Raw genomic sequence first — 12,580 nt, forward strand, 5'->3', positions numbered from 1 at the left:
GGTCCTGTGGTTGGGACCCCTGGACAGGGCCTGGGGATCCAGGGCACATGAGCATAGATGGCAGGTTCCTTTGTGGTACTGTATAGTGACTGTGGCCACAGACATAGATCCAGCTCCTCCATCCACAAAGCCCCTCATTGAGACCATGACTTATGGATTACCTACATGTCCTCCATCTTCATTGAGAGCCCTCTGATGCTCATGGAGGACTCAGGGCATTAGGACATGGGTCACCAACAACTCCCCCTGGAATTGCTTCTCAAGTTTGATGGAGGCCATATTCCTAGTATCACATCACTGGTTTCCTACCCCACCTAGTCAACTACCTTTCCTTATTCTTCCCTTTCCCCCTTCGTTGTTTAGAACTGTAAGCCAAAAGAAAGAGATGCTGTTTGGAAAAAGTTACAATTTGTATTTGTACAAATACAAATTTGTATTTATACTAAAAGAAGACCTTTTTATCAGCAAAATAGAACTTGAGGCACATCTCATTCCCATGCCCCTCTCCCATGCCCATCTCCCCTCTCCCATCTCTAGTGGCAACTTACAGCTTTACTCCTGGCATTAATATGACTACATTCTGAGCGTGCCTACATCACAGCTGGTGTTCAGCCATCCAGGGATTTCCCCCACTCTGATTCCCTCACAGGTGTCAAAGAAAAACAATATTTATGTAAACCCCAGACATGGGGAAACTGAGTCATGACTCATTCCCACTGGCTGGGTACTGCCCCTTGTTTTGGCATAACATGAAAGAATGTGCTAGGGCTTCCATGACTATGATTTTCCACTAATTGATATGCCCTTGGTGCTGATGCCAGTCCATCAGGGTGCTAAAATAGAAACTGGCATGCTTGCCTCTGAAAAGAGACCAGATACTCTCTGGATCTCCTCTCTCAAAGCCTCACAGCAGGGAGGGAGAGCTTTTGTGGGCAGGATTTGCCCAGGGGGTTGCTCTTGGCCCTCTCTGGAAATAAGGGAAGCCTGCAAATCATGTTGGGATGGGTGCACAGGGGCCCACTGGCTGCACAACACTGGCACATGATGTGTGTACACTTCTCTTCCTGTCGGGTTTATTACTAGGGGAAAAATAGTGAGACTTATCATGATGCTTTTGAACTTATGTATGTAACCTGAGACACTCATTTTTTCCTTACAAACTTCATTAATAATTGGTTCCATAGGGACACTTGAACTATCAGGCTCTAGATATTAACCTCCATATTTTATCAACTGGGCATTCTCTGTAAAGGGTGCTCTGGAAGTTGTTTTTTCTACTGATCTTACAGAGCATGTTTCTAATATCTTTATATGTTGTCTCCTTTCTTCGCCAAGCATTTCACTGTGGGGTAGTCTGGATGAGAATTGTACACTAACAGCTTATTTTTGTGGTATGTGTTTTTTTTTCTTTTGTTTCAATGACAAGTGATAAAATTATATCTCATCGTTAAATTTTCCATTCAGTCTCAGAGACAGTGTGGGGCTACAAGCTGATAAGGATTTTTTAAATCATTTCTGCAGGAATTTCCCTTCTGATCTGTGAAGGAGGGGAAGAGAAGCAGAATATTTTAATTTTCTATTATTTTTAGCCTGCAGGGGCTAGATTTACACAGTTGATTTCATTGAGAGACAAAGCAAACAACTTCAAAATATTTATTAGCTCATTAAACAAATTTGTCCTTGCAGCTGCTGAACAAAATTCTCAAGAAAAACCCAAAAGTTCCCCTGGGAATCTAACATACAGTGGAGTAGAGAAATGGAAATTTGCACTTTTATGCCAATGTTAAAAGAACAAAAGCAAACACTTCAAAATATTTTTGTAAGTCATCAGTAAAATATTGAACGAACATTTTACTAGTTGAAGTGTTAAAAACTTGTTGCAATGTCTATTATTTATTTATTTGAATGAATGGACTGGCATAACAGAGAAGGTCACAGTACATCCTCCCAATCCATGAAAGTAAATTAGAAGAATTTCCTCCATTTCCCTTTCCAAATTCAAAGCTTAAATTCTGGAAAAAACAGCAGATTTGCAATACATTCACAAAAAGCCTAAACCAAAATCCTATGAATTCATGTCACAGCAAACTGTAATTAGGTTGGTGATAAAAAACAGTTGGCAATTTCAAGCAAGTCTGAATGTATCCACCAGATGTAATCTATGAGGTGATTTGTTGTATTGTGTCCTTGTTGTCAATGGGTATAACATTTTTTGGCCTTCACATTTAGAAATACTAAAAGTTCCTGGCTCTCCCATAAATTATATGAGTCTGACAAAGTGATATACAAATGCAGTGATATTTTTTTTTCAAATGATCATCTTTCCTGTTAGAATGCATATTAAGGCATTCTAACTTTGTAGGAACTTTGTTATAAGGCAAACAATTTGGGAGTGCTGTGTTTCGGGCTTATTAATGAGTAACTCTAAACCCCAAGTGTCCCAGACTTAGCAGTAGAGAAATACTTTCTATGCACAAAAAGATGGGAGAGTACGTTATGACAAGCTTACGAAGAAAAAATGCATTTCTTGTATACACCTAAGCTTAAAGGAGGGTATGGGGTTGGAAGCAAGATGAGCTTTAACTAGTAGATCTGAAATTATGCACTGCCCGATAGAGAAGGAACATAGTTGTTGCATGGGCTATCGGTGGTCTCATGCTACAGACTTAGTTGCCATTTGGCAACATGGGAGCTTACTTCAAAAAGAGTTTTGATGTGCTTAAGGTTAAGTATATGCAAAAGTGATGTGCTAAACTAGGACCCATAATTAGGAATATTCAAACGCTTGTGAATAGCAAATTGCAGTAATACCAATTTAAAATGAATGTCTTGCTTGAAGATACATATGCATTCTACATCAAGTTAAAAGGAGGAGATTTTTTCAAAATCTAATAACTCTTAGATATGCTGATTTTCAAAAAGAAATAGCAGAGAAAGACATTGAAGGTGCTATTAGATATAAAGCAATTTGGACTGAGAACAAATTCAGATTTTGATTTATCTTGCCATTAATCACCATTGTGTTGATTCCAAAATTCTGACTATTAAGTGAGGTAATTTGTTGAATTAATCACTTACCATCTTAAACAATGGTATACTAAGGAGAATTAAGTTTTTTAGCTGTTTGGGATATAAAACTATATAAAGGCAGGTTGTAAAATAAATCAAGAAATGGTTAAGGAGCTCAGCAGAAAACACGGTGACAACTTCTATGAGGTTCACAATCAGTAACCCATATCCTGTATCTCCTTCCCAATTTTTATGAAAGAAAATAAAAGAAAAGATACGATTTAATATCATCTTTATATTTTTCTATGAGAATGAAAATCCTCATGGCAGGCAAGCCTTTGTTTATGCCCAAATCATAGATTTGCCATGGAAAAAAACAAAGCCTCTATGTAGAATGAAAGAAGAATTCTGTTACACATCATAAAGAATCAGGTTAAAATGAATGAATGAATGAATATTTTCCACATTTATTCTGATATCATTCTAGATATAAAACCAAGGGCTTTATATTTTAAGAGGAAAAAAAAAACCAAAAACAACCCAACAAGAACAAGTCCTAAACTGTAATATATAAACAGACTACTTTTTAGGGTTCTCACCATGAATATGGAAACATCCAGGTTCAAATCATTTGTCTGCGCAGTAAATTCTCTAAACAGGAACTTTACCTTATGTTCTATACAACTTACTTGTGTGCCAACTCACTGGGCTATATTTTGCAAATCAGATTACATGATTTGTTTGATTCTGACTAGAAATCCCATTCTGAATTCAGGAAACATTAGCGATAAAAGTTTGGTCAGAACCAGTCAAAAGATGTTCTACTTTATTTGGAGGAAGAACTTAAACGTGGGACATTCAGGGCAATCACCATAAGAGCTCTCTCTTCCCGTCTCATTTTAACTAGAAACTTCATCCTGGACCTGAAAAAGCCTCCTGTAAAAAGTTTGACTTCCCATAAATCTGCGTTTCTGAATAAGAACTGGTTTGTAAAGAAAGGTCCTCCCCAGTATTAGCATTGGCCATTTTAAATTCCCTCATTTAGATTCAGAGCCCATGGAAAACTTCTGTCATAAGGAAGTTCCCAGGGCCAGCTGTATGTTACTCCACCACCAGGCATCTGAGACCTGACAGAGTGTGTGACCTTGGGATGACACATGAATTGCTCTGAGTTGCACTAGGGAGTAAAATAACTATCAGACAGCTCATGCTTCAAGTATTTCAAAGATACTTTTGCCTGGGGTTTGGGTGTTGCACCAATCACTTTCAAATGCATCCAGAGCTGGAACCACTATCTGTGCTTTGCAGAGAAGAAATTCAGTATAAAGCTTGTTCATTGGTAATTTCTTTGCATTCACAAGCAACAACAAAGAAATCAGGATGTTTGCTGATGATCCTTTAAACATATTTATAAATGCTCGTACTTCATTGAGTAATGGCAGAAGAACCTTAATAAAGAAGTAAAAAAGTACTATAAATGACTAATCAAACTAAGAATCAGGACCTTGAATAAGGAATTCTAGCAAGTACAGTAAATGAGGTGTATAGCACGCAAGCCAAATTAATATGAATTGTCAAAGAGATAGAAATAATTTGCATATATGGATTTTGCACTGGCCAACTAAATTGAGCGAAATATAATTGAGGTGCACCATTTTAATATTTCTTCAGAACAGTAAGCGCCAATGAGCATAAGAATAGTATAATATTGGCAAGATAAAGAGTCCTCAGTGATCAATACTCAAACACTTAATTAGCTGAGAAGCTACTTCCTACATTTTTAGGGTTCATTATCATTTCAAGTTAGTACTGCCTTCATTTCCAGATGTATTGTCCTGAAAAAAAAATAAGCAATGAATAAAATAGGCTCAATTATTTTAGTTATGCTTTTGTGGTGTTCACATCTTAAAATACTGAACATTAAAAACATAGCCTTCTGTAGAAATGGAATGACTTGAGAACTGATGAATATATAGTGCATCAGTTCATAAGCTTTATTCATCCATGTAAGAAACTGCAAAAGCCAGTATTGAAAGCCTGAGGGCAGAAGCTCTGACGTGGATACAACGAGCTCAAAGACAGCACAACTGATTTATCTCATGCTAGAAGATTATGTATGATAACAATAAGCCAAGCTAGTCTTATAAGACAAAGTAAAAGGCTTGACTTTATTTGCAAAATTCTCTTTAAGGGGAAGTCATAGCAGAATTTTTTTCAATTTACAAAGGTGGCTGGATAGAAATTAGGAGCTTTATTCAGTACATTCAAAGACTGAAAGAAGAAAGTCCATGAAAGAGTGGACAATTTTTGAATGGCTCATTTTTTCTTCTAATACAACCTGATTTAAACTTTTGAATTCTGTCTTTGGCCATGCCCAAATAATAATGATCAGTCACTCTGCAGCTGTAAAGTATTCATACATTTGGGTCATGACCCTGAAAACTGACCCCTGTGGTTGGAACTGGGTCCTTTTGTAGCACACTATCAACTTGACTGGACTCAAGCATCTGTCCCTACAGAGCAGAGTATATAAGGAGGTTTTAGAAGGGCTGTCCCTTTAAGGAAAAGCTGCTGGAAAAATGTCCTAGAAATCCTATTCTGGATTCCAAAAACATTTTGTCAAAACCAATCAAAAGATGTTCTACTTTATTTGGAGGAAGAACTTAAACCTCATGGCAAGCACTGTAAGCACTCTCTCTTCCTCTGCTCTAGGGCATTTGGGTAAGGAGGGAGTGTCCCACTGAGAGCTTTAAAAGCTTCCAGAAAACAAAGCAAGGGATAGGAGGAAAGTAAGCAAGCTGGGAGGGGATGTCAGGATGCTGTGCTGGGGCAGTACAGAAATAGGGTCTCCTGCTGTCCAGGAAAGGACCAAGACTTTTTGTGTGCGTGTGTGTGTGTATGTTGTTTTCTTAAAGACTGCATTTTGCTTTGGAGAACTGCCTGAGGAGCTCATAAGGGAGTGAATTCAGAAAAAGCAAGCAGGCAAAATGACCTGCTTTGGTAAGCACCTAAAGGTGAAATGACAACTGCATACATATGGCTGGGGGGGGGGGGGGAGGGGGGGAGAGTGAAATGAGGTGAATCAGAAGCTGGATGGTTCTTAAAATATTGCAATATATTCCTCTTTGAAAAAGGGTCTTCTCTGGAGAGACTTTAGAGTGTTGCTCCAAGCTAAGGGGTGTACTTGGTAGCCGTGTTGATCTGAGACAAAAAGACATACAAAAAACTAGAACTCTTGGTTCCAAAATGATACCTTTTATTAGACCAACTGGAAAATGGCAAGAAAATTGTCCTTTTCTGCAAGCTTTCAGGATCAATGTCCTTTCGTCACACTCTGGGAAAAGTGTAGGTGATACAAGATGGTAAAAAGTCCCCATAGGTAGGAAATAAACATTTTTGCACACAGGGAGCTGAAGACGGAAGGTTGTCCCTCTGGGTCCATGAGAGTCTTCGTGAGCTGACACAAAGGCAGAAAGGCTGCTCTGACACACTGTAATTACAGCGGAGCAGACTCAGTTAATCAAGTCTGCCAGAGCATGGTAATTATTGTGCTCTAATAGACTCCAATGTCATGTGAATCAGTGTCCCCACATGGAAAATGGAGGCAGGGCTGCTTTAACTACAGCTTGTTTGACAAGCTTTAGTTAAAATGACCCAGGCACTGTTTTTCAGTATGGGGACACTGATGCACGTGACTCTCCAGGCATTTTAATTAGAGTGGCTCTCAGAGCTGCTCTAATTAAAGCACCCCCTCCACTCTTGGAGCACGTGTATAAATGCCCCTAGGCCCTGCATGTTCAGGAAACACCACAGGAGTGTACTTCTCAGGGCCTTGTTACACAGTAATTTTGACTGACTTTTGGAGCTCTTAACCCCTGGATTGTCTGCACATTAACACTTTAAAGTGATTTTAAGCCCTTGTTATGCAGCTCAAAGTTACACCACTCCAGGGAAGTATTATCTCTAATATGTACTACTCAGCTCCTGTTACATTAAATTATGGCCACACCCCACAGATCTACTGCCTAAATTGAAGACCTCCAGTGTCCCAGGATTTCTCACCCACCACCCAAAGAGCAGGGATAGGAGCCTGTCCTGACTCAAGCCCTGTAGTGGCAACTCACAGCTAGAGCCCCTAGTTTCATAGTTTCATAGTTTGTAGGGTTGGAAGGGACCTGAGCAGATTATCAAGTCCAACCCCCTGCCCTGGGCAGGAGAGTACTGGGGTCAAACGACCCCAGCAAGGTGTTCATCCAGCCTCTTCTTAAAGACCCCCAGGGTAGGAGCCAGCACCACTTTTCTTGGAAGTTGGTTCCAGATCCTAGCCGCCCTGATGGTGAAGTAGCGTCTCCTGATATCTAGTCTAAATCTCCCCTTTGCAAGCTTGTGACTGTTATTTCTTGTCACTCCTGGGAGTGCTTGGGGGAACAGGGACTCCCCCAATGCCTGCTGATCCCCTCTGACTAGCTGGTAAATGGCCACTAGATCCCCTCTCAGCCTTCTCTTGTGGAGGCTGAACAGGTTCAGGTCCCTCAGCCTCTCCTTGTAGGGTCTGCCCTGCTGCCCCCTGATCATGCAAGTGAACCTCCTCTGGACCCTCTCCATGTTGTCCACATGCCTCATGAAGTGCGGTGCCCAGAACTGGATTCAGTACTACAACTGTGGTCTGACCAGTGTTGCATAGAGGGGGAGGATCTCCTCCTTGGACCTGCTTGAGATGCATCTGTGGATGCATGACAAGGTACGGTTAGCCTTCCTGACCACGTCCCCACACTATGGGGCCTATGTTCATTTTGGCATCAATAATGATTCCAAGATCCTTTTCTGCCTCTGCACTGATAAGAAGGGAGTTCCCCAGCCTGTAGGTATGCTGCTGGTTCTTCCTCCCCAGGTGCAGTACCTTGCACTTGTCAGTGTTGAAACCCATCCTGTTCTCATCCGCCCACCCCTATAACCTGTCCAGGTCCCATTGCAGCCTATTCCTCCCTTCTAGTGTGCCCACTTCCCCTCACATCTTAGTGTCATCTGCAAATTTGAACAGGGTGCTTTTTACCCCCTCGTCCAAGTCGCTGATGAAGATGTTGAACAGTGCAGGCCCGAGGACCAAGCCCTGCAGAAACCCACTGCCCACATCCCTCCAGGTCGAAAATGACCCATCCACCACCACTCTCTGGGTGCGGCCCTCCAGCCAGTTAGTGACCCATTTGACTGTGTAAGTGTTGACACCACAGTCCCCTAGTTTTTTAATGAAAATGGGGTGAGAGACAGTGTCGAAGGCCTTCCTAAAGTCCAGAAAGACTACGTTTACTGCTACCCCTATATCTAAGGATTTTGTGACCTGGTCATAGAAGGCCACCATGTTAGTTTGACAGGACCTGCCTTTAATGAACCCATGTTGGTTGCCCCTAAGCATAATATCCCCTGCTGGCTTCTCATGGACATGCGCCATGATAATTGTCTCAAAAAGCTTACCCAGGATCAAGGTAAGACTAACTGGCCTATAGTTTCCTGGGTCCTCCTGCCTCCCTTTTTGAAAATGGGAACCACATTGGCCCTTTTCCAGTCCTCTGGCACTACACCAGAGCACCACGAGTGCTCATAAAGCAGTGCTGGGGTCCTGCAATGACCTCTGCTAATTCCCTCAGCACTCTGGGGTGGAGACCGTCAGGACCAGCTGATTTAAATACGTCCAGTCCCTCCAGAAGTTCCCTGACTAGATCCTCACTGACCCTAGGTCTGGGTGCACCTCCCCTGGGGCCTACGGGGGGTCCTGGGGTGGGGGGGCGTGACCTGGTCCCTGCTCAGGAAAATAGAGGCAAAGAAATTGTTAAATAGGTTAGCTTTGTCGTCTGGTGTAACAACCAGATTTCCTAGCGTGTCTTGCAGAGGCCCCACGTTACCTGGTACCTTCTTTTTACCCTCTATGTATTTAAAAAAGGACTTCTTATTCTCCTTGATCCGGGTAGCTAGTCCCAGTTCCTTCTCCGCCTTGGCCTTCCTGACCACACTCCTGTGCAGGTGGGGGACAGTCAGAAAAAGTTTCTACACTAAGGGTATGACTGCTTCAAACTCCAAGCTAGCACTGAATTGACACCAATCAACATTTGTACAGCTCACAGTGTAAGGCAGGGGTGGACAATTATTTTGGGCAGAGGGCCGTTTACTGAGTTTCGGCAGGCCATTGAGGGCCACATGACAGGCAGTCCAGGGCAGATTAATATTAATTCTCTAATTTTTTTAGGGGCCCCGTGGGCTGGATAGAATGCTCTGGTGGGCCACATCCAGCCCCTGGGCCACATTTTGCCCACCCCTGCTGTAAGGTGTAAGAAAGCCCTCAGTTGACCGCATTCAAGAAGTGTAAAGAAACTGTAGTTGGGTGTATGACAGAAAGCAGAACAGCATCCAGGTTACTTGTATCTGTTTAGGACCTCTCTCAGTGGAGATGGGGTCTGTTTGTGGGCACTGTCGATTTGTAAATAATGCTGCCATTTTATTACACTTTTATTAATTGGCTTAAGCCGAAGATGCCTTTTTTTTTCTTTCTCTTTCCCTGGCTGGAAAACATCTCAGCAATCTGAGCTTGAAGGGGAATTGTTTGTGCCTGTGCAAGGATCTCTTTCTACACAAGACTGGACATTGTCCTTCTCTAGTCATGGCAGCTACTGCTGTTTCTATCTTACTATGTACTAGGATTTATTATGCTTTTTCTAAGGGAAGTGGGAATAGATCCAGCCAGCTGCTGCCTCTGTGGGTCTAGCTGTCTGAACCTAGTGTTTGGCTCTTCTTATTCTCTTTTTTGGCCTGCCCCTCCCCGCCCCCCCCCCCCCCTTTCCCTGAAGCAAACCATTTAGAACCCATGCTTTTTTTTTCTCTATTTTTGTATTCTTAGGCCATAATACTGTCATTTCTGGAGGTCAAATGGCCTCCAACTAGTACCTTATTTGTAGTCTTATCCTTTTCAGAATCTGGGTGAGAGGGAAAGCCAAGGCATAAAATAAGCAGATGTAGCCTGTAATTTTCATTTTTCTTCTCGACTGTCCTACAAAAAAACATGTTTAGATCCACAGTGAGTTTCTCTGGCACCTGAATTATCTCTGCTTTAAATGGAGAGATTAGTGTTTAGGTTTGGGATTTACAGCAGTCAGCATGCTAAATGGTAAGAGGGGAAGATACCTAATCCAGTCAATAGCAAATACAGAAGCAAAGTGGGATGCTCAGATTTAGATGTCACTGAAGAGTCTGACTGCAGTCCAGTGATAAGGCTCCCCCTGAGAAGGGGGAAACCTGGGTTTCAGTCCCTACTATGCAATCTGCTTGGTCATTATTTTTTAACCAATCATTGGTTAAAAATTTTAAATAATCCTGACAGTTGAACATAGTTTACCCCATAGCCTTGTGGCTAGAGTACTTTTCCACAATGTGGTAGATGTCAGTGGGAGGCTCCTTAGGCTACAGTGGTGGTGGAAAACATAGGTTTCCCACCTCCTGAGCAAGTATTCTAGCCACTAGACTGTTGTGCAGAAGTGGCCACAACCACTGGTTCTAAATACTGAACTCAACCCTATCAGTTTGTATTAAGCATGCTCAGGGCATGAGTACGGATTAGGCTTGTCAAAGGACTTAGGTGCAGGGGTTTCTAATTAATGATTATCAGATAAATTTTGACAGGGTTTAGATACTTGGTTCAATCAAGATGGTGGCATGTACATCTCATGCAGCAAAGTACTTAATCAGGGTTATGGTGGATACTTCACTTGGACTTATGAGCAGGACTTCTGATTAATGTGCAACTTTAACTTTTGTATCAGAATATATGAAACCAAGATTCATTTCCATAGGACTGTATCTATTTTCCAGTTCTGCAGTCCTACTATATTCTTACAAAATGAGCATGGGGCAACTATGAAAGCAAAGTGTATATTTCCCAGACGCTAACAAGAAATCATTTTAAATGTGGATGATTAAAAAGCATGAAACTTCATTTCCAAGAACAAATGAATCATCTGCTGTTAATAGTAGCACTGCATGATCTCTGTTATTATCTGCAACAAGAACATCATGGGAGTTGCTTGTTAATGTTTTCATTTGAACCAATTTAATGTTTTATTTTAAATTTTTTTCTCATGTTTGTAATTTCCCTCTCATTGGCCTGGGGTGTCTACTCTGTTATTAGTCCAGAGCCATTTCCTCAAATCCTGGATTTCTCACAGGGGTGGGAAATTAAAAAATAACTGCGATTAGGTACCTGGCAGGGGAGAAATTGATGGTGTGGGAGTGGCTAGGGTAGTGTGGTAGGTGTGGTGGGGAGTTCTAGATAAGTAGATGGTTCCCAGTCCATAGAAAAGACTTAGAGCAGGGGAAAGCAGGGAGGTTTAGCTGCTGGCTTCTGGATTACAGCTCACGCAAGGAGCACTCCCTGCATGCTAAGTCCTGAAAATCAACTTATTATGAGGGATCCTCATATAAGAGGCCAAATCCCATGAATCATAATGAATTCTCCAGACCTTTCAAAGTTCCACCAGGCTGTTTAAGAGATGGCTCTTGTTTCCTTCCATTGACCCTGGATTAGATATATTGTTGTGTTTAAATCTGAAGAACAACTGTTATAGGTAATTCTGTGAGGGTCCAATAACATGGCAATCTTTATCTCTGGTGTAGTAATTATATATCAAAAGGAAAATTTGAATTTCTATATACTCATTGCTCTGAGGATCTTTTGGTTTTGACATCTAAGACACAACTAAAATGAATACTGGCAATGAGATACTCTTGAAACCATTTACACAATAACAAAATTGATTTTAAAATGGAAAACTGAGAATGCCATATTCAGGACATAAACATTTGAAGTGTTAAGCACATCATTAGACATAGTGTCCTCTGTTCAACATGATGGTCTCTTTGTGAGGAAACATTGGTTTGAGTTTCTGTATATGGAATTTCAAAAGTAAAATACATGAAATAGAAGATTCTGAAACCAGAGCTCAGTTTGATGGAAAAACTGCTTATAGAGAAACATTTAAATTCCTCTATGGTATCTTTCAAAACTCCTAAATATGAGGATACAAAATCTATTTGCAGCTCTGCAAGGTTTCGACATTTCAATAACAGAATATCATTATTCTATGAACATGAATATAGGGTGAGATTTGCAAAGGGTCTTGATATACAAATGGTTAATGTTCCCACACTTAAAAGGCATACAGACTGAGATTCATAGCATGGAAGTACCATCTAGATTTAGAAGTTAAATCTAGGTGGGAAAGCTTAAGGAAAGCTTAACTTCTAAATCTAGGTTGGAAAGCATAAGTCATCCCCCTTACATACAGGCAATAGGGCTAATCTTTTCCCTCTAAGGCATAGTCATAAGAGGAGAGGATCATCGTGCTATCTATATTTTTGTCCTATTATACAATAATCTAGTGGTGAGAGAAAATAACAGACATGAATTAAAGACTACCTCAGTCTGAGAGGTTGAAAGCTGCATCTCCTACCTCACAAAGGAGTATTTGAATCGAGTGACTTACAGAAGTATGTTTCTTCTTGCTTCCACTCATAGGGTAAGAGTGTA

The sequence above is a fragment of the Alligator mississippiensis genome, chromosome 1, assembly GCF_030867095.1.
Source record: "Alligator mississippiensis isolate rAllMis1 chromosome 1, rAllMis1, whole genome shotgun sequence".
NCBI lineage: Eukaryota > Metazoa > Chordata > Crocodylia > Alligatoridae > Alligator > Alligator mississippiensis.